Raw genomic sequence first — 19,881 nt, 5'->3', positions numbered from 1 at the left:
CCAGACCACCTTCACTTTTGATAATTTATTAGAAAGACTCATAGAACTCACCAAAAGCTGTTATACTCATTATTATGGCTTATTACAGGGAAAGGATACAGTGAAAATCAGTGAAGGGAGGAAGGATACAGGACAGATCTGAGAGGGTTCCAAATGGGAAGCTTTTGTTTTCCTCTCCCCATGGAGTCAAGTTACCTACTCAATGTTGATATGTGACCATACTCACAGAGCACTGCTCATCAGAGAAGCTTACCGGAGCTTTGGTGTCCAGAGTTTTTACCGGGACTTCATTACATAGGCAGGATTAATGGATTGATTGCCCATGTGGTTGAACTCAGTCTCCAGGTGAACGGATATCATGTGCCCTAAAGCACTCACCCGAAATCATGCAGTTGGTCTTTCTGTCATGGCCAGCCCCTACCTTGAGACTGTTGACTATGCCAAGCCCCATTCTAAGATCCAGTGAAGCCAGTCCCTGTATTAAAGAGACAGTTCTATCAAATATGGCACAGATTACCTCCCAGAAGCTGAGGCAAAAGCCAGACTCCATTTTGTGCAAGACCAAATTCTTTACTACACAGCTACGTACATTGCAAATTAGAAACAAAGAGTTAGCTCATGGGATAGTAGTTTTGCCCCACAGAGAAGAGCACAGATAAAATTCCCTTGGTAGGAGAACATGGGTCCACTTTCCTTCTCTCTCTTGCCAGGTGGCTGGACTGTAAGAATAGAAACACAAGTATATCAACTGGCTCTCTAGCTTAAGAACAGAGAGAGAGATACTAAAGAGCTCATAGTGAGGAAAAATATTTTCCTTATCTATAGTGCAAACACCAGAATTAGACTACCTTTTATTCATTCAAAAATTAGTAAAACAAAACAAAACAAACTCCCCCAAAAACTCATACTGCAGCTAAGAAATATTTTATAGCTAGAAGATGGAGAACTGAGGTACAGAGGGGAAAGTTCACTGGAAAAATATAATCCAAGAAGGAGGAGAAAGTTCTAGAAAGCACCTGCAGTGTGCTCTCAACATAATTGACATATGGACTTGAAGTAAAAGATGAATGGTGGGAGATAACACAGCCAAGATGATGAGATAGGTGGGTGACGAGCAGTCATAAATGGGAGTTAAAAAATCAGAAAGAGTTTAATTACAGAATTTCAATCTTCAAAAAATTAATAAAGGTAATCTTTACTGCTTTACTAAACCTGCATAAGATCAAATCAGTGATGTGGAGAGAGAACTTGAGAAAGTTTCCTAGAATGTAGAGGAAAAGGTGTAGGATGAAAAGGATGACAGAAAAAGCAGTAGATATTGACAAGGGAGGAAAGAAGTCCCAAATCAGATTCTGGTGATCATGAAGAAGTTTGGATGCAATGCTGAGATGGCAGAATATAAAATAGAAGAAACCTTTCTTGATCTGAGGAAAAAAACCTAGCATCAAGAGAAAGTCATCAGAAAAAATGTGTCTACCCCCCAAGATGGCCCTAAAGATCCCTGCCTGCTGGTATTGTATCAGGGTAGGTCTGTGTGCCCAGGGGAATATGGTAGAAGTCATTGTCACTTCTGAGGTTAGCTTATAAAGATGCTATGGCTCTGTCTTGGTTGTTCTCTCTCTCTCTCAGATCATTCTCTCTGGAGGAATCAAGCTGCCATGTCATAAGCAGCACTAGGGAGAGGTCCATGAGGGGAGGAACCGAGGCCCTTGTACCAACAGTCATGTGAGGATCGTCTTTCCCCAGCAAACCTTCACTGACAACAGCCCCAGCCAACATCTGGACTGCAACCTCATGAGAAACCCTAAGCCAGACCCATCCAGCTCAGCCTTTTCTGGATTCCTGGAGAGACAATAAATGTTTGTTGTTGTCAGCTGCTCCATTTGGGGGTAATTTGTTATGGAGCAATAGGTAACTAATACAGCCACTAAGTACATCAGGGAGATAGAAGGGAGATCAGGTGATAGCTGGAAAGAGAGATAATCCAAGAGATTAGAACACGTTTAAATGTGAGCGGAAGAATTCAATAGAAAAGAAGAAAGGTTGGGGATGGAGAAGGGGATGTGTGAGAGCACGAGGTTCCTGAGAAGGGGAGTGGGGTGGGTTGCAGGGGACAGGGTAGGAATTAGCCATCAACAGAAGAAGGGGCACTTTTTAAGGGTCTCACACTCAAATGCTTATTCTTCTGGCCACTCAGGTATCTGAGTTTGAGATCCCGTGAGAGAGGAAAACTCCGACAAGCTTAATTGAGAAAATGCAAATACATAACATTAATAACAAGAAAGGATGTATTACAGAAGATACAGATGAGATTAAAACCACTGTAAGGAAAATGATTTTCAACTTGAAGCTGACAAATTTGACGATTCAGATGGGTTTTTTTTTTTTTGTAAGACAATTAGTGATTATCAATTGCCAGAATTGTTTCACAGAATAGGAAAGTCCAAATAATAACCATGGGGCAAACGGAAACAGCTGCCAGAGTAATATATTAAGACAGGTTGGGGCACCTGGGTGGCCTCAATCCGTTAAGAGTCTGACTCTTGATTTTGGCTCAGGTCATGATCTCAGGGTTATGGGACTGAGCTCCATGTCAGGCTTGTGCTAGGCGCGGAGCCTGCTTGAGATTCTCTCTCTTCCTCTCCCTCTGCTTCCCACTCCCAGAATGGATGAATGAATGAATGAATGAATGAATGAATGAATGAATGAATAAAGGTATTGGACACATATGGTTTTGTAGGCTATTTTTGTTCAAACTCTAAAGTTCTGTTGTTAACACAAGAAGCGACAAGTCACATGTAGTCATTTACAATTCAATGAATTAAACCTAAATAAAATTTAAAATTCAGTTTCTCAGTGGTGCTAGCTACTTTTCAAGCACTCAACAGCCATGTGTGTGGCTAGTGACTGCCATATTGGACAATGCTGATAGAACATTTCCATCATTGCAAAAAGTTTTATGGGCCAATATTGCTCTAAAGGAGTAGATAATTTTATCTGGTATAACTTGTGTTCAGGCATGTAAAAAGGCTGTGAGTCTCCCAATTTCTTATGTGAAACTATAATAACTTTGATGCCAAAACACAGCCAAGAGGACGTCATAAAAGTTAGAAACCAATCTTGTATATGAACAGGGGCAAACATTCTGAAAAAACCTCTGGTATTTCAATTCTCGACACTCATTTGGAATAATCCAATGTTGGCATTCTGGAAGTGCAAGAATATTTTAATAATAGGAAAACCATTAGCAGAATTTAGCACATCACTAGAGAAAAGGAGAAAAACATACCGTCTTCATAGTTGCCAAGCAAGTGCTTGACAAAATTAAAGTCATTCCTGAATGAGCTGAGACAAGATGGAATTTTATTTACTATGCTGAAGAATAACCTTCTTAGATATCGACATCATATCAAACATCATGCAAACAGCCCAACTCATATTTAATGATAAAATAATCTAGGCTTTCAATTAACTTGAAGAATAAGACAAGACCAAGCTTGTTACCATTATAATGTAATATTGCTCCAGAAGTTTCAATGTATAATAATAAAAGAGTAAGAGGTATCAATAAAGGAAAGGAAGAGAGAATTTTATTGTAATTTTTTAATTTTATTTTTTTATAATAATATTTTTATTATATTATGTTAGTCACCATACAGTACATCCCTGGTTTTTGATGTAAAGTTCGATGATTCATTAGTTGCGTATAACACCCAGTGCACCATGCAATACGTGCCTTTTTAAAGACAGTGTGGATGTTTACCCAGGAAAGTCCAAGAGAATCAATTACAAACTAATAAGAGAGTTCAATGTGCTGGTTAATTTTGTCAATTTGACCCAGCTAAGGGATGGCTAGATAGCTGGCAACACAAGATTTTGGGGTGTGTCTGTGTGCGTGTTTCTGGAAGAGATTTGTTTGTTTATTTGAGAGGTTGGGGGGGCGGGCAGGAGGAGGGGCAGAAGGTGAGAGAGAATCCGAAGCTGGGCCTGGAGCCTGACCTCAGGACCCTGAGATCATGACCTGAGCCAAAATCAAGAGTCGGACACTCAACTGACTGAGCCACCCAGGCGCCCCTGGAAGAGATTAGTTTTTCATTCAGTAGACTAAGAGATCTGCCCTCATCAATGTGGGTGGGCATGATCTAGTCTTTTGGGGGCCCAAATGGAGCAAAAAGATGGAGAAAGGGCAAATTCTTTCTCTCTTCTTGAATGGAGACATACAACTTCTCCTGTTTTTGGACATCAGAGTTCCTGGTTCTCAAGCCTGTGGCCCCTAAGTCATACACCGGAGGCCCCCTGGTTCTCGGGCCTTTGACGCAGGACTGAATCGCACCACTGGCTTTCCTGGTTCTCCAGCTGACACACAGCAGATCAGGGACTTCGCGGCCTCCATAGCTATATGAGCTGAGTCCTATAATAAATCTCTTCTATATTCTTTATGTATCCTATTGGTCCTGTTTCTCTGGAGAACCCTGACTAATGCACTCAGTAAAGCAAGAGAAAGGTAAATACAGTCCTGGCAGCCGAGGCCTGGCGTCACGGCCAAGGCTGTGGTGTTCTCCTGTTGAACAAAAACATGTGAGCAGAACACTGACATCAGACCCTGATGGATCAAGACCAAACCTGCATCTCTCCATAATCATGTCTGAATCTAGACAGAAACATGACACAAAATGACCAAACAACGCCTTTCCAGGCTAAGAGCCATGACTCTGCTTCTTTACCTCACTTCCTTCCTACCACCTTCTAGAAAGGAAGGCGTCAGGTACCCGATCACGGAACTACCTTTCCTGATGGCATGTAATCTAGAGCAAAACCCTGCTTCCTGGAGCCATCCCCCAAATCCCCTCATACGAGCCCCAATCCTGGACATCCTTTATAACCCTCGCCTGCTGAGACACCCAGGGATCCCCTTTGCTGTGTGTTTTCCCTCATTTCCATGAGCGATAAGCCCGATTTGTTCAACTACAGGCATATTCCTGGAGGTCTTCGGCTGGGGGGCGTTGACAGGTGACGATTAGAAATCACACATACAACAGGAACAGCAGCACCAACGATATAGCTTCTTATCCCCACTGATAACCGGGAAAGCAAATACAGTGCAAAAAGGCACATGCACAGATCTATGCATTTTTAAAAGTTCTAGAAGGAAATACAGCTAAACATTAACTGTGGTTACCTTCCAGTTTGCAGAATGTCGAGTGACTTAAAAAAGTGTTTTCACATTCTCCATACTTTCCATGATGAACATACGGTATTTTTAATAGCCAGGTGAAGTGTCGTTTCTGAAAGTAATGACTAACAGGAAAGAGTTGAAATTCTCAAATGAGATCATTGTGTCCTAAACTAATAAGGGCATAAAAAGTAGGCTGCAGCACTGAAAGGATCCTCCAGATTTTCAGTGTTCTCCAACTCCCAGGGGGCTCACGCCTGCTCCCCAGTGGGATGGAACTGGGGAGGGGGCAGAAGAGGGCGCTGGTAAAGCCAAGTGATGTCCCAGATGGGACAACCCTGCCCGCTCCTTCTGCCAACACAGATGCTCCTCTCTGCTTCTGGGCCAGCAAGGCAGCACATGGGGTGTTCGAGCCTCTGGGAGACTGGCCTTGAGTCTGGCCATTGACAATGTTGAATTTCACCTAAATTCTTCCATCCTTTTGTGTTTCAGAAACAAAGGGTGCTTACTGCAAAGAACCACCCTTCTCCACTGGACTTAGACAAGAGTCATGGATGCCCCCCTTGTTTACCTGAAGGCTAGACACAGACCCCCCCCCCCCAGATTCCATTCTTTGCCTCATCAATGATTGGTTGAACTGGTTGTCACCACTGGTCAATCCGAACAAAATGCTTGTTGACCAAACTTTGGTTAAGCTTCTCTCCTTCACCCAGGTCCCTGGACTTTGGCCCACCCTCAACCTGAGCCAGCACTCGGCCCTGCCTCAACAGCCCCCTCCCGAGAAGAGGCTGGCCGCGGGGTATCATATTCTCTGATCTACTGTCCAATCAAGCCACACCCCTTCATCCTGTGTCCCCGCACCAGGTTCTTTCTAGCGTGGTTTACTTCTCCCTGTAAAAGGAAACTCCTCGTTGCCTCAGCCTTGAGACACTTGCAGATCTTTCGGTCAAAAGTAATCTCTACGGCAACAGCCCTTTCCCTTTCCTTTGCATAATCCTGTTGAAGGAAGTCTCTCTTTACTAAGTACAGATTTTTACTTGACACCATATAAACAGGAAAGAAAACAAAACAAAAGCAAAATGTCCCGATTCTCCACAGGTATAAAAGGATGGGAGTCAGTATGAACACCCACCCACAAGAAGAAGTTCCGGAACCAACGTTTAGTTGAAAATCGGAGACCTCCGTAGATGGAACGAATACCAGAACACCACAACGTGGAGAGATGTGGGAACATAGTAGGAAAAGTGGCGTGTTGCAAGCTAAAGAGAGCACGGCATCATCTCCAAAACCCAGACTCTAAATATCCCCAGGAGGGGCGCCTGGGTGGCTTGGTCAGGTAAGCATCCATCTCCCTTCGGCTCAGGTCATCCCAGGGTCTGGGGTCGGGCTCCATGCTCAGTGGGGAATTTGTTTCTCCCTCTCCCTCTGCCTGCTGCTCCCCCTGCTTATGCACACATGCTCTCTCTCTGACAAATAAATAAATAAAATCTAGGGGCGCCTGGGTGGCTCAGTTGTTAAGTGCCTGCCTTCGGCTCAGGGCATGATCCCAGGGTCCTGGGATCAAGCCCCGCATCGGGCTCCCTGCTGTGCTGGGAGCCTGCTTCTTCCTCTCCCACTCCCCCTGCTTGTGTTCCCTCTCTCGCTGGCTATCTCTCTGTCAAATAAATAAATAAATAAAATCTTTAATAAATAAATAAATAAATAAACAAAATAAGATATATATATATATATATCTTATATATAATATATATATCTCCCCAGGAAAGATTATAAAGCACGCAGAATAAAAAGAGGGTCCATTCTACATAAGCTTAAATCTAGAAAAAATAATTTTTCTTTCTCTACTGCACTTGAACTATATATGTAAGAGACAAAGTGTTCTCAGAGATGAGCTTTATTGTTGCAAAATCTTTGTAGGATTTTCTTGATCTGTCAGCTTTCTCAAAAGAACATTATTGTGCGTGTGTTTTTTCTTCCAAGCCCACATTTCCAGGCTCATGTTGTTCTGGTGAACAAAAGCAAGACTCTGATTTGGTTTGACGCGTTATGCAGAGCCGGATATCAGCTCTCCGAAGAAACTTCTGTTGCACCGTAGGAGGATTATTAAAAGGCATAAAACTTTATAACCATTAAGCAAAAACAGGCTGAGAGTTGAGCTTATTAAGGATAATTACGGCATTTAATCTGAAGGGCATAAATTGGTCAAATGGGTAATTTAACCTGGCAGACATCAAAATTATATTTAAATATTGCAGCAAGGAGACGAAACACAGAGATGGTTGTCAGATGGGCTCAAAAGCTTTTTGAACACCTTTCCAAGGCTCGTAAATGTTTCCTTTCATTTCTTACTTCCCTCCCCGCTTTGAGTCAAGTTCGTCTGTAGATTGTGGCTCTTGGGGACACTGAGGACTGTTTTCACTCAAGTGTGATTATAGTCCCTTCTGTTTATTGTCATCTGCTGTGAATACCTGAACTCTGTAGCTACTTAGATGGAGGGTGTTCCACTGATGGACGTGCAAAGGAGGGACAAACTGGGCCACAGAGATAAGTGTTCCTGACATCCGATCAGATAAATAACTTGGTACTGGTCTTAGTGGGGCTGACACTTTCTTTACCAAGCACTTTGTGTGGGTCAGGCACTGTGCTTAGCACCTCATATGCATGATTTCATCTCATTCTTACAGCCACGAATGATCTATTACAGATAAAAACTTGAGCCCTTGGGGGGTTACCTCGCTCGCCCTGAGACACACAGCTAATAAGTGAGGGAGCTAGGTATAAGCAAGGTGCTTGGAACCGCACGTCTGTCCGTGCCCTAAGACCTTCACTCTGATTCCTGGTAAAGTTGTTCGTTTTAGAGGTGTGTGTGTGTGCCTGTGTGTGTGTGTGCGTGCGTGTGAGTAGTGGGCATGGTGGTGTGGGGGAGAAGAAAGTTGAGGGGCAGATGAGGCCTTTCAATATTATAAGGTCTCAGCGAATACTGCCCTTAAGTATCTTGCTTGTTTATTTTTTTCTCAGCTGATTGTGGGTTTCCCGGTAGAATGTGAACCCTAAGATACCTCTAACTTAACGTTTTCTTTCTTCCCTGTCTTGGTTTAAAATTTTTCTATTCATTTACTTCCCGCTCTTATTTTGCATTATTTTTCTTTTTTCACTACATGTCACGAGCGGACCTATTGGTGTCAACGTGGCAGGGGTCCCTCCCCGTGCGAGAGCTCTTGGGGAAGGTACGCATCAGACAGATGCTGGGCCTAGAACTCAGGCGTCAAATACCTGTTTCTGATTTTTTTAAAGATTTTTAAAAATTTATTATTTGAGAGAGAGAATGAAAGAGAGAACATGAGCTGTGGGAGGGGCAGATGGAGAGGGAGAAGCCGACTCCCCTCGGAGCAGAGAGCATGATGTGGGACTCAATCCCAGGACCCGGGAGTCATGACCTGAGCCAAAGGCAGACGCTTAACTGACTGAGCCACCCAGGCACCAAACCCCCCCCCCCCGCATTTTTTATTTTAAGTGCTCAGCTGTCCCATTCTTCTTGGAGGAAGCAGGTAAATACAAAATTGCAGTGGATTTGAGGCTTGGGGAAGGAGAAAAGAGAGGATTGGGGAGTAGACAGTCACCCTGGAGAAATTCCTGATGTTTTTAGGGACTTAGTGATGGCAGAAAAGCTATTTGTTCATGGTGGGGACCTGAACTGCTAATGGTGTGATCTCCAAGTTATGCTAATTTCTTCGGGAAGGGGGGTCCATATCTACCGAGTGCCTGCTGTGTGCAGACACTTTTCTAGTTTATTCCTATACTCTCTTAAATTTAAATTCTCAGCAGGATGTTGATTCTTTTGCCCCTGACTGTCCTTTGAGGCCCCTGCGCACTCGGCATAGCTGCCATGGTACTCGGGCAATGCTTCCCAGAACTGATCAAAAGCCTGACTGGGAAGAGAGTTGAGGACGGACTGGCCGGAGGGTGTCGGGCTGGTTGTTCCTCCAGTTTCTCTCTGATTCGGTCCAAGAACTGTGTGCCTGGGCCGACCCGCTGCAGGCCTCTGGGAGGGCTGTTGCTAAACTTTCCTTCATGCGACTCCGGGGATGCCTTCAAAAACTGGCCAAGAAATCTTCTCCGGTTTTTCCTGTGAATCCATATCTAGATAGAGACATCTGATTAAACAGAGGTTTTATATTTTTGGAAATGCAGTCTCACAGGCGGTGGTTTGTACTTTCACTGGGAGGGCCATCATTCCAGTTATCTCCTTCTCTTCTTCTTGTCTCTTTTTAATGTCCACTGCCTAGATTAATGTATGGATTTTCAAGCTCCTTTTGAGTGCTCTGTGCAGAGAAGCTTGATAGGGGCCGGGGGAGCGAGAGTGGGAGTTGAGGGGGTTCTGCCAGTCGTCCGGTGAGAGTGGTGGCAGTTGAGACAGGGTGGATTTGTAGTATTTTGGAGGCAGAACTGACAGGACGTAGGGTTGGGTTAGATGTGGGGGATTAGAGGAAGGAAGGTGCCAGAAGGTCCTCCACCAGCTTCTGGCCTCAGTAACTTGGCTAGGTGATGCTCTTTCTTGAGAAGCTGAGGGAAGGACCTGGTTTGAAGATAAAATAAAGAATCCTGTTTGAACACCATTCTGAATGCCATTTGGGGTATCTCAGTGGAAGCGTTCAGAAGGCAACCGTATCTGCGTCTAGAGCCCAGAGGAGGGGGTGGTTCACAACACGAACATCTGAGAGACTTACGCACAGATGGCATTTAAAGCCATGGGAGGTATGCGATCACTTGTGAAAATGGGGACACAGAAGGGAAGATGGCGTCCCAGGACATGGCGGCCTGAAGCAACCACAGACATGTGGAAGCGAGGAGCAGCCAGAAAGCCAGGAGGAAAACTGCAGGGCCCCGCAGATGCCGGAGAGGATGATGTCCCGCTCATGAGCGGTCAACCAGGAGCAGAAGTGCTGAGAAGCCAGGTGAGGTGGGGACAGGGAATGACCATCGGCAATTATATTTGGTAACATGGAGACCGCAGTGAGCTTGTCAAGAGGGCCTTCCGTGGGCTGGTGAGGCAAGAAGCCAGAGGGGTGTGGGTCAAAGAGAGAATGAAAGTGAGCAAGTGGGGAGAGTGTGTGTAAATGAATTTCCAAGAAGTTCTGCTGTGAAGAGGAAGAGAATATTGAGTTCCTTCCTAGCACTCGGCCTCTTTGTGGCATGTGAAAATGATGAATCGGTGTAACCGACCGGGCTTTGTTTTTAGGTTTGGTTACTAGAAACCAGCACTCAATTTGTGACCCACTTATAACGAGAATTTAGGATTTTTCCACTCTGGCTTAATTTTATGTCCCTACACTTATTTTTCATTCTATTTTGACTCCTACTTTGTGTGTGTGTGTGTGTGTGTGTGTGTGTGTGTGTGTGTGTGTGTGAAACGGAAACAGAAAGGGATTTATTTCAGCGAGGCTAACACCAGAAGACCGCCGACTAACATTTCAAAGACAGTCTCCAAAGTGCTGAAAATACTTCTCGTTTTTGTAGAAGGAAAAATGTGGGACAAAGATTGGTGGGTACGCGCAGGTGGGTGGTAAAGGTCAGGTTCAGTCATTGTCTTGGGCTTAATCACACGGGGTCTTGAAGGCTCAGGCCGTTCTGAGTGCCTGAGGGGGTAGTTTCTCGATTCCCTATTATGGGATGCTTGGCCTGCGGGGTCTTTTGCCCGAGTTAAGAGATAAGCTGGAAAGAACTTAGAAAGTACAGACTCTTGACTCGTACTCTTTAATAGCCCATCTCGTTGATCCTCTGTACCGTGTTAAGATGCTTTAAATATTGTCTGGAGAAACCAGCCTCCCTGAAATTCAGTGTATTTTTAAATTTATTTTGATTGCTAGTAACTAATCCAATTCTTGGCCCCAATTTCATTTTGTGTCATATCAGGAGAAGAGCATCTACACCGTCCTTGGAAACAAGCTCGTTCCTGCTACGGCACTGAGAGGAGTTGGTGGCACTGAGAGGTAGACCTGGCCAGCCTTGCCACTTGGCATGCACCAGTTTCCGCACACGTGAACACGTCTCCTCCCGGAAACCCAACGGGCTGAAGCCTGGCACCTCTCAGCCTTTGCCATGCATCGGAATTGCCCGGGAATCTGGTAAAAATGTGTGGGAAATCAGAATATGTCACCCTCAAATGTGCCACCTTGGCACTAGGATTCTTCCGAGCTGAAGACAGCGGAGAAACGGTGGAGGCCAAACAAGCTCTGCGCCTTCCTCCTCTATTTGCCTAAGAGAGGATGTAAATTTCCATTTGTCCAGGTGTCACCTTAGCTCGGAGCCGGAAGAGGAAGACAACTCTAGACTCACCAGCCCGGAGACAAGACCGACAGAAATCTACATAACAAACTTCCCTACAACAACTCTTGTCTTCCATTAGTTCCCCCTATATTTACCTTCCCACAGTTTCCCACCCCTAAAAGCCCAAACCGCCTATCCTTTGTCTCGTCACTTCTCTGTACATTTCGTGTTCTTTGTTGGAGTGCTTTAGAAGCCCCAAGTTCTTTTTTTTTTTTTTTAAGATTTTATTTATTCATTCAACAAAGAGAGAGAGACAGCCAGCGAGAGAGGGAACACAAGCAGAGGGAGCCGGAGAGGAAGAAGCAGGCTCATAGCGGAGGAGCCCGATGCGGGGCTCGATCCCAGAACGCTGGGATCACGCCCTGAGCCAAAGGCAGACGCTTAACGACTGAGCCACCCAGGCGCCCCTAGAAGCCCCAAGTTCTAACCACTCGTTGAGGCACTCCTCACTGCGCTTCTCCCGCACGTATATGGCCGACGTTCATAAGCACTGTCTCTCTCTTAGCCTGTCTTTGTTGGTTTAATTTCCAGGGCCCCAGATAGAATTTAAAAGAACGGAGAAAAAACCTTTTTCTGTCCCTCCCTGACAAATTCTGGTCTAGTAGGTCTGGAGTGGAGCCCGAGAGTCTATTTCTAACAAGCTCTCGGGTGATGCTGATGCCACAGGTCCGTGGACCATACCTGGAGCAGTGGGGACACAGGTCACCAGGGGCTGCCTGCAGGACAACACACCCAGCCCCTCTGGATTTCTGAAATGTGCCTTCATCGCAGCTGATGGACCATAATCATTTGGGAGAAGTGACAGCCACCCAGGTCAGTCGGAGAGCTTGCTCTGGATTAGAAGGGACGGCTTATCTGTGAGAATCACATAACCTTCCAATCTTGTCCACTTAAGACTGAGAGCCGGATGCCAGTCAGTAGCATTTGACCAGAGTGTTTTCCTACCGTCTCCCTTTGAGGAATCACATGCTAATCCCTGTAAATCTTTGGGACAGAGCACTGCTAACCTGTGGCTTTGGAGGACCTTCCCGCTAAGAATAGTTTGGTGGTGGTGCTTCTCGGGGGTGGGGGTGGGGGTGTGGCTGTGAGGATTAGCTCATTAATTATGCAGACAGCTGCAGACTGCATGATAACTGGCAGAGCCCCTGAGAAGAGAAGGGTATAAGGTATCTTTCAGACCAGCGTTGAAATTAGACGCTGCGTTCCTAGAGGCAGCAATGACTCAGGAAGCCGGGAGCCCCAGGAGATGTCAGCCTGAGACAGGAGTGATGGCCGCTCTACCTTCTCATTCCCTCCTGGATCCATGGGCTCCAACTTTGTCCTGAGAGAGCTGTGGAGTTTCCCCTTGTCCCCCTCATGCAGTCTCACCTTGTTAAAGCAGCTTTGCTCCAGGAGGATTTGTAAATTAATCTGTCACTGTGTCACCATGGCAACATATTTATGTATCTCAAACGCTATGAGCCCAGGGGGCCAGGATTTGAAAAACTGCTTTACCCAGTGCCCTAGCTAGTGATTAACAAAGGATTACGTTGTAGAACACACAGGGCAGGCTGCTTGGTTCCAGGGCAAAGAAGGCTTAGGGACCTGATGTCCAGTTCTCTTCCTTTAGAAGGGACTGAGATTCATTAAAAAATTGAGGACCAGCGGATCCCTTCTGGCCTCAGGGGACATAGTACAACCTCCCAGGGACGCCACAAGAGAAACTCAAAGGAACTGGAGAGTGAGAACTTGCATCTCCAGCAGAATCGGGGGGGCATACATGGTGTCAGGGCAGGTAGAAGGACAGGGAGGCCAAGATGGGTAACGAATATAAGGCACGAAGTGGGGGAACAAGCAGGCTTCTGTTCCCCTCCCCGATGCTCCCCTCCCTCCCCCCTCATCTATTCATTTGACAATTTGGGGAGGGACCAAAGATGCAGAGAACTGATTCATCCACCGGAGTGCCTTGGGCATTTACTAGTCCATACAAGGCCTCTCTCCTGTTCCATTTTTCTCTCTCATCCCTCACTCCACACCTATCTCCCTCCCTGTGATAGATGCTTTAGATTGGGTTTCCTGGAAGCAGAGCTGGAGACAGATTTTTGTTCAGTGATTTATTACCGGAGAGCTCTTAGGAGATACTGACCAGGTGAGCAGGGCAGGGAAATGGGACGACGAGGGTTCAAGGGAAAGCTTCAGCCGGATCCCACGAGGGCTCTCGAGCATGGATGGCGACACGGTGCGGCTTTCCCCTCGCCCTTCTGCTTCCCTTACCCAGAGCAAGGGAGCAGGCCCGCGGTCTGCGGGGTTGGGCTGCCCTTGAGGCGGCTCCTCTTAGCTGAGGGCCATTCTCCCAAGAAATGAGGCAGCTGAGCAATGTAGCAGCCAATACTCACAGCCCTTGGGGGGCTGGGGACCCCAGAAAGGTAAAAGAGCTGGGTGGGATACCAACAGCTACAAGAGGCACCTGCTCTGATGCGTTGTCAATGTCCGTGTGTGTGTGTGTCCCCCCGTGTGTTCCGTGTGTGTCTGTGTGTGTGTCCGTGTGTGTGTCCATGTGTGTGTCTGTGTATGTGTGTGTGTCCGTGTGTGTCTCTGTGTGTGTGTCCGTGTGTGTCTGTGTATGCGTGTGTGTGTCTGTGTATGTGTGTGTGTGTCCATGTGTGTCTGTGTCTGTGTGTCCGTGTGTGGGGGGGGGCTAGTGACCCTTGTCAAGTGATCAGTGCTCATTCGAACAACAGCTACTGAACCCCTACTCTCTGTCTAGTGCTCTGCTAAGGGCGAGGCGGGTGGAGTGTGATGGAGACAGACCGCATCGCTCCCCTCGGGTTGCAGTTTGGGGGAGGAAACAGATACTGGACATCCGGCACGTACACACACGGACCGCGGGCCCCCGGATGTGAGCGGTGCGAGAAGGAGCCGCGCAGTGGACAGATCTCCGCGGAAGGCCAGCTTCCTGCCGGGGTGCGGGACGGGCGTGAGTGTCCAGAGCTGACAGTGCTAACGGCGCAGAAAATGGGAGGGCGGAGGGCTCCACGCAGAGGGAGAAGGGAGCTCTGCGGGTCAGGGCATGGGGAGAAGGTCGGTGGGGCCGGGGCCCGGCGGTCCGGGGAGAAGGGGCCACAGCCTAGGGTGCTGGGCCTCCCCGGTCGTGGTTGGGACTGCGGGCTATCTCAGAAGCTCAGTGGAAAGCCAGCAAGGGCTTCCAGCGGGGAGGGACGTGACCGCCATGGCGGCGGCGGACCCGGGCGGTCTGGAGGCAGGCATGGCGGCTGGGGGCCGGCGGGGAAGTCGGGGCCGGCCGGCCGTGGCCTGACGTGGAGCGCGGCCGCGGACACGCAGGAGCGGCAGGACAGCAGGTTCAGAGGATGAGCCACGAGTCTTGCGGGGGACTTGGCCGTGTGTGCGTGCGGAGCGGCTGCGCGGCCGGTGAGGGAGCAGCAGGCCTGAGGCTCCCCGTGCCGTGGGGACCGGGGCGCCATTTTCCGAAGGGCGGGTGCGGGGCAGGCAGCTCGAGGGTGCCTTTGGAGCTCGGGAGGGGGCTGTGCTGGAAAGTTCAGTCCTGTGGCGCTGGGCAGGCGGGGGATACGCATAACCCAGGGAGAAGGGGCAGCTGGGGAGGGAGAGAAAAGTAAGACCAGGGCCAAGGCCCAGGCAGAGGAGGGGCAACCAGCAGATTCTGAAGGAGAAACCAGAGAGGGAGGAGGAGCACAAAACGGTGGCAGCAATGAACCCTAGAGTTGCTTCAGGGAGGAGGGTGGTTGGGCTGGGGGAGCCCCCCCCTCCCCATCAGACAGGCCTGAGGATGTGGCCACAGGGGGCGCTGTGGGGCGGTGAAAGCCCCCCAGGCAGCTCTCCTGGGGTGAAGCCCGGCTTGAGGGGATGCAGTGAGACAGCCACTCATCTAAATAACCTTAGCTATTTGTGGAAAGAAAGGGCAGCCTCTGGACTGGGAGTCAAGGAGGACACTGAGGTGGGGGACATGTTTGAACGTGGGTAGGAAGCTGGTTTCTGGGGAGACGTCCAAGGTGTGAGAAGGAGAGGGGTTAATTGCTAGAGGAAATCAGCAGAGGTGGGAGCAGGTGAGAGGCAGACCATAGTCTCCATTATTGGGCAGCATTGGGCCCGTCCACGTCGGGGTCCCATGCTAGGGATGTGAAGAGCAGGGAGGAAGGGGTGGGAGCATTTAACATAGCATCCAAGCCTGAGTGTGGGACAGAGACCTCACCTTCCACATCCTCCTGCATCCTCTCTCCCTGGCTGGGGGAGACCCAGGGGGACCCAGGCAAGAGGTCATCACCCAGCTGCTCCTCAGGACCCCGCCCCCCCAATCCTGCACCCTGTCGACCACCCCCCACCCCACTCCCCAGACACAGCCTCTTCATGCTGCCCCCTCAGGATGACTTTTCCAAAATGGTTCCCTGCTAACTTCTCCCTTTCCCCAGTCAGATAAGAAAATAAATTTGCACCCCGTAAGGAATTTTTGATTTTCTTGAAATGGTTATTGAAGGGAGGGGAAGTTGCTAACGCCCAGGAAATGGGGTGGGGCAGACGGGCTTCTGGCAACAAGGAAACCAGTGTGCTCATAAAGTCTGTGTGTCTCAAGGGTTAGGAGAAGAGTTTATCTTTTATAGGGAGTATGCTACAAAGACCTGGGTGTGGGAACACGGGATGAAGGGGAGTGGCATGATTGGACAGTAGCTAGAGAATGTGATACCCCGCGGCCAGCCTCTTCTCAGGAGGGGACTGTGGAGGCCGGGCTGAGTGCTGGCTCAGGCTGAGGTTGGGCAAAGTCCAGGGACCTGGGTGAAGGAGAGAAGCTTAACCAAAGTTTGGTCAACAAGCATTTTGTTCCTCTTGACCAGTGGAGACCACATTTCAGCCAATCATTGATGAAGCAAAGAATGGGCATCTGGAAGGTCTGTGTCTGGCCTTTAGGTAAACAAGGCGGGCATCGTGAGTCTAAGTCCAATGGGGAAGGGTGGTTCTTTGCAGTGAGACCTTTTCAGGAGCACAAAAGCGGGGGAGGATTTCTTACCCATTGCTATTTTCCAGGAGCACAGGGCTGAGGGAAAATTCAACATTTGTGCCCCTAATCCACGCCTTCCCCATTGCTAAGAGCAGCAAATTCATGCTCGATGTTAGGAAATCTGTTTCTCCATTGATAACCTCTCAGGGGTGTGGGGCTGCTCCCGGTGACCTGCTTAGTCCTTCCTTCACTATATGAGTCTGAGGAGCAGAGGCATCTCCTGGGGGTTAGAAAGGTCCAGCTTCCAGATCGGCGGTGAGCCACTGACAGGTTTGCAGCGTGAGTCTCAATGAGTGCCTCTTGCTCACGTCCTTCACGCCGGCAGTTTCCCTTCTGCAGGCCGCTGCTGTCCCCCAGCCCTGCTCCACGGAGGGCAAGACGTCAGTTGCCCAGGTGACCTGGCCCTCTGGTGATCTCTCTCTCCATCTCAGCCTGGCTGCGGGGGCTGGACTATCTTCTCCTCCCTTTCCTTTTCCCACTGTGTCCTACTTAGTTGCTAAGTTAGGGTTCAGCAGAATTGGGCTGTCAGTATAACCTCCCCCCAACCCGCCAGTGCCTTGAGCCTACCCCCCATCACAGCTGCTTGCACTGGGAGCTGGAATTGGTAGCCTGCCCATGAACCAATGGTTCTTAGTCTTAACTGCACACTGGTCTCACTGGGGGAGCTTTTAAAACTCCCATTGCCAAAGCCATGCCCCAGATTGATTGCATCAGACCAGGACCCAGGCATCAGTATTTTTTTTTAAATATTTTATTTATTTATTTATTTATTAGACAGAGATAGAGACAGCCAGCGAGAAAGGGAACACAAGCAGGGGGAGTGGGAGAGGAAGAAGCAGGCTTATAGCGGAGGAGCCTGACGTGGGGCTCGATCCCAGAACGCCGGGATCACGCCCTGAGCCGTAGGCAGACGCTTAACCGCTGTGCCACCCAGGCGCCCCTAGGCATCAGTATTTTTTAAAGCTCCCTAGGACCACTTTAAATATAAAGACATATATAGATTAAAGGTAAGTAGATGGAGAGAAATACACCATGTCAACACTAGTCAAAGAAAGTGGGAGTAGCTGTGTTAATTTCAGGCAGCCTCAAAGGAAAGTTATCTGGGATAAAGAAGGGCATCACATCCTGATTAATGGATTAGTTCTCCAAGAAGATAAAACAATCCTTAACGGCTGTGTGCCTAACAACAGAGCGTCAAATGACGAGAGGCACAAACAGAACTGCAAGGAGAAACAGATGAATTCACTATCATGGTTGGAGACCCCGCTCTCAGAAATGGACAGATTCAGCAGCAGAAAGTCAGAAAAGACCTAGTTGAACTCAACCACACCAGATTTAACCAACATCTGTAGATGACTGTATTTAATGAACATTGATAGCTAACTTCAACAACTGCAGAATACACTTTTTTTTTTCAAGCTCAGGTGAAACTTTTATCAAGATAGATAGACTACATTCTGGGTCATAAAATGCACCATAACAAATTGTTAAAAAGAATAGAAATCATGCAGTGTCTGCTCTCAGACCCACAATAAAGTTCAACTGGAAATCAATAATAGAAAGATAACTGGAAAATCCCCGAGTACATGAAGATTAAACAACACACTTCTGGGGGAGCACCTGGGTGTCTCCGTTGGTTAGGCATCTGACTCTTGATTTTGGCTCAGTTTCTGATCTCAGGATCATGAGATCGTGCCTCACGTGGCTCAGTGCTAGGGGTGGAGGCTGCTTAAGATTCTCTCTCTCCCCTCCCTGTGCATGCGCTCTCTCTTTCTCTTAAAAAAAAAAAAAAAAAGCAAACAAAGAGCCAAAAAGCAAAAAACCCACACACTTCTGAATAAGACGCGGGTCAAAGAAGAAATCTCAACAGAAATTTTGAAATATTTTTAACTAAACAAAACAGAAAACACAACATCAAAATTTGTGGAATGCAGCAAAAGCAGTGCTTCGAAGGAAATTTATAGCATTGAATGCATGTATTAGAAACGAAAGATCCAAAATTGATGACCTAAGTTTTCACTTACGAAACAAAGAAGAATTGCATATTAAATCCAAAGTAAGCGGAAGAAAAGAAATAAGTGGAGCAGAAATCGATACATTAAGAGCAGGAAATCAACAGAGAAAAAATCAATGAAACCAAAGCAGGTTCTTTGAGAAGATCAGTGAGCTTCCGCAATTGTGGTGTGTCCCCAGAGGTGAGCCCCACTGGTCTCCCTGATCCTGAAGAACCGTGCTTCTCAAACTGCGATGGGTAGAAGGGATCTCGTCCAAATGCAGATTCTCTTCAGCAGGTCTGGGGTAGGGTCTGGGCTTCTGTATTTCTATCAAGTTCTGGGGGTCGGGGCGGGGGGAGTGCTGCGGGTCTAGGGGTCACGCTTTACGTGGCAAGCATCTAGAACAGAACAGTGGCTCTACATCAGAATCACCAGGGGAGTTTTAAAAATCATTGATGCCTCCCCCCAGCTCTGGAGATCCCGAACTAATTGTGCAGGACCTGAGTCTCCATCAGTTTGCTACTGTCTTAATGATTTATAAGAAGAAAGCAATCTCCAGACACCTATAGACTCAATTTCCTGGAGCCCTAACATCACCCTCCCCACCATAGGACAGAAAATCCTATATAATCAGTCACTCCTCAAACCCCAGTGCAGCTCTTTCTGCCCACGGATCCTGTCCTTGTGCTTTAATAAAACCACCTTTTGGCATGAAAGACGTCTCAAGAATTCTTTCTTGGCCTTTGGCTCAGAACCCCACCCCCCACTCCAAACCACGTCAGTGTGGACTTCATTCCGTGTCTTACCTCCCTTCCTGCTGCCTTCTGGCTCCAAATTGAGTCCTCTCGTTGCCCCATTCCAGGTTCTGGAACTCTCTGTGGAAGTAGGAAGTTCCCAAACCTTTGTGCATCTCTCACTTGTCCTTCTTCCCAGAAGGGCTCATCAGTGACTCTGTCCCCGTCAGTCTGGACCGGGATGAGGTACTAGAGCATTCCTAGAGTGACTGCTTCTTGGGCGTGATGTCCCATCCCGATAGAGGTTTGGGTGGTGGAGAAGCTGGGCCTTGCCCCCACCGTGTTCCCTGTGGGCTACAGTATATCTCGACCCTGCTTCTCATTTCCTCCCCTCCCCCCGAACTCAGAGCAGGGGCCCATCTAACTTTTCCTGCCTTCCTCTTGGGCCAAGAGTCCTATCCCTGAGCAGCTGGACCAACCCTGGTCATGCTGACCAGCACTGGCCCAGACTTCCACAGGGGGCCCGGCCAGAGCCTCCCTGAGGGGTCCGTCTCCCTGCTGGCCTGACTGCCGAACCACTTTTGCAGTCCTCTGGCCCCTGCCCTGGCCAGCAACTCCAAAGCCCATCTAGTCCATGGGGTGACC

General features: G+C 48.1%; 1 long non-coding RNA gene across 1 annotated transcript; it reads left to right on the top strand.

Moving 5' to 3' along the window:
- Positions 1-8,669: 8,669 nt before the first annotated feature.
- On the top strand, positions 8,670-19,205 carry LOC148108054 (uncharacterized). The gene is made up of 3 exons (XR_015720942.1): positions 8,670-10,128; positions 11,087-12,313; positions 14,247-19,205. It is a non-coding gene; the product is annotated as an uncharacterized LOC148108054 (long non-coding RNA).
- Positions 19,206-19,881: the final 676 nt, after the last annotated feature.

This window comes from Ursus americanus, chromosome 22, assembly GCF_024610735.1.
Source record: "Ursus americanus isolate L20-20 chromosome 22, mUrsAme1.1.p, whole genome shotgun sequence".
In the NCBI taxonomy this organism is placed as follows: Eukaryota; Metazoa; Chordata; class Mammalia; order Carnivora; family Ursidae; genus Ursus; species Ursus americanus.
This window is presented reverse-complemented; position numbering and strand designations above follow the sequence as displayed.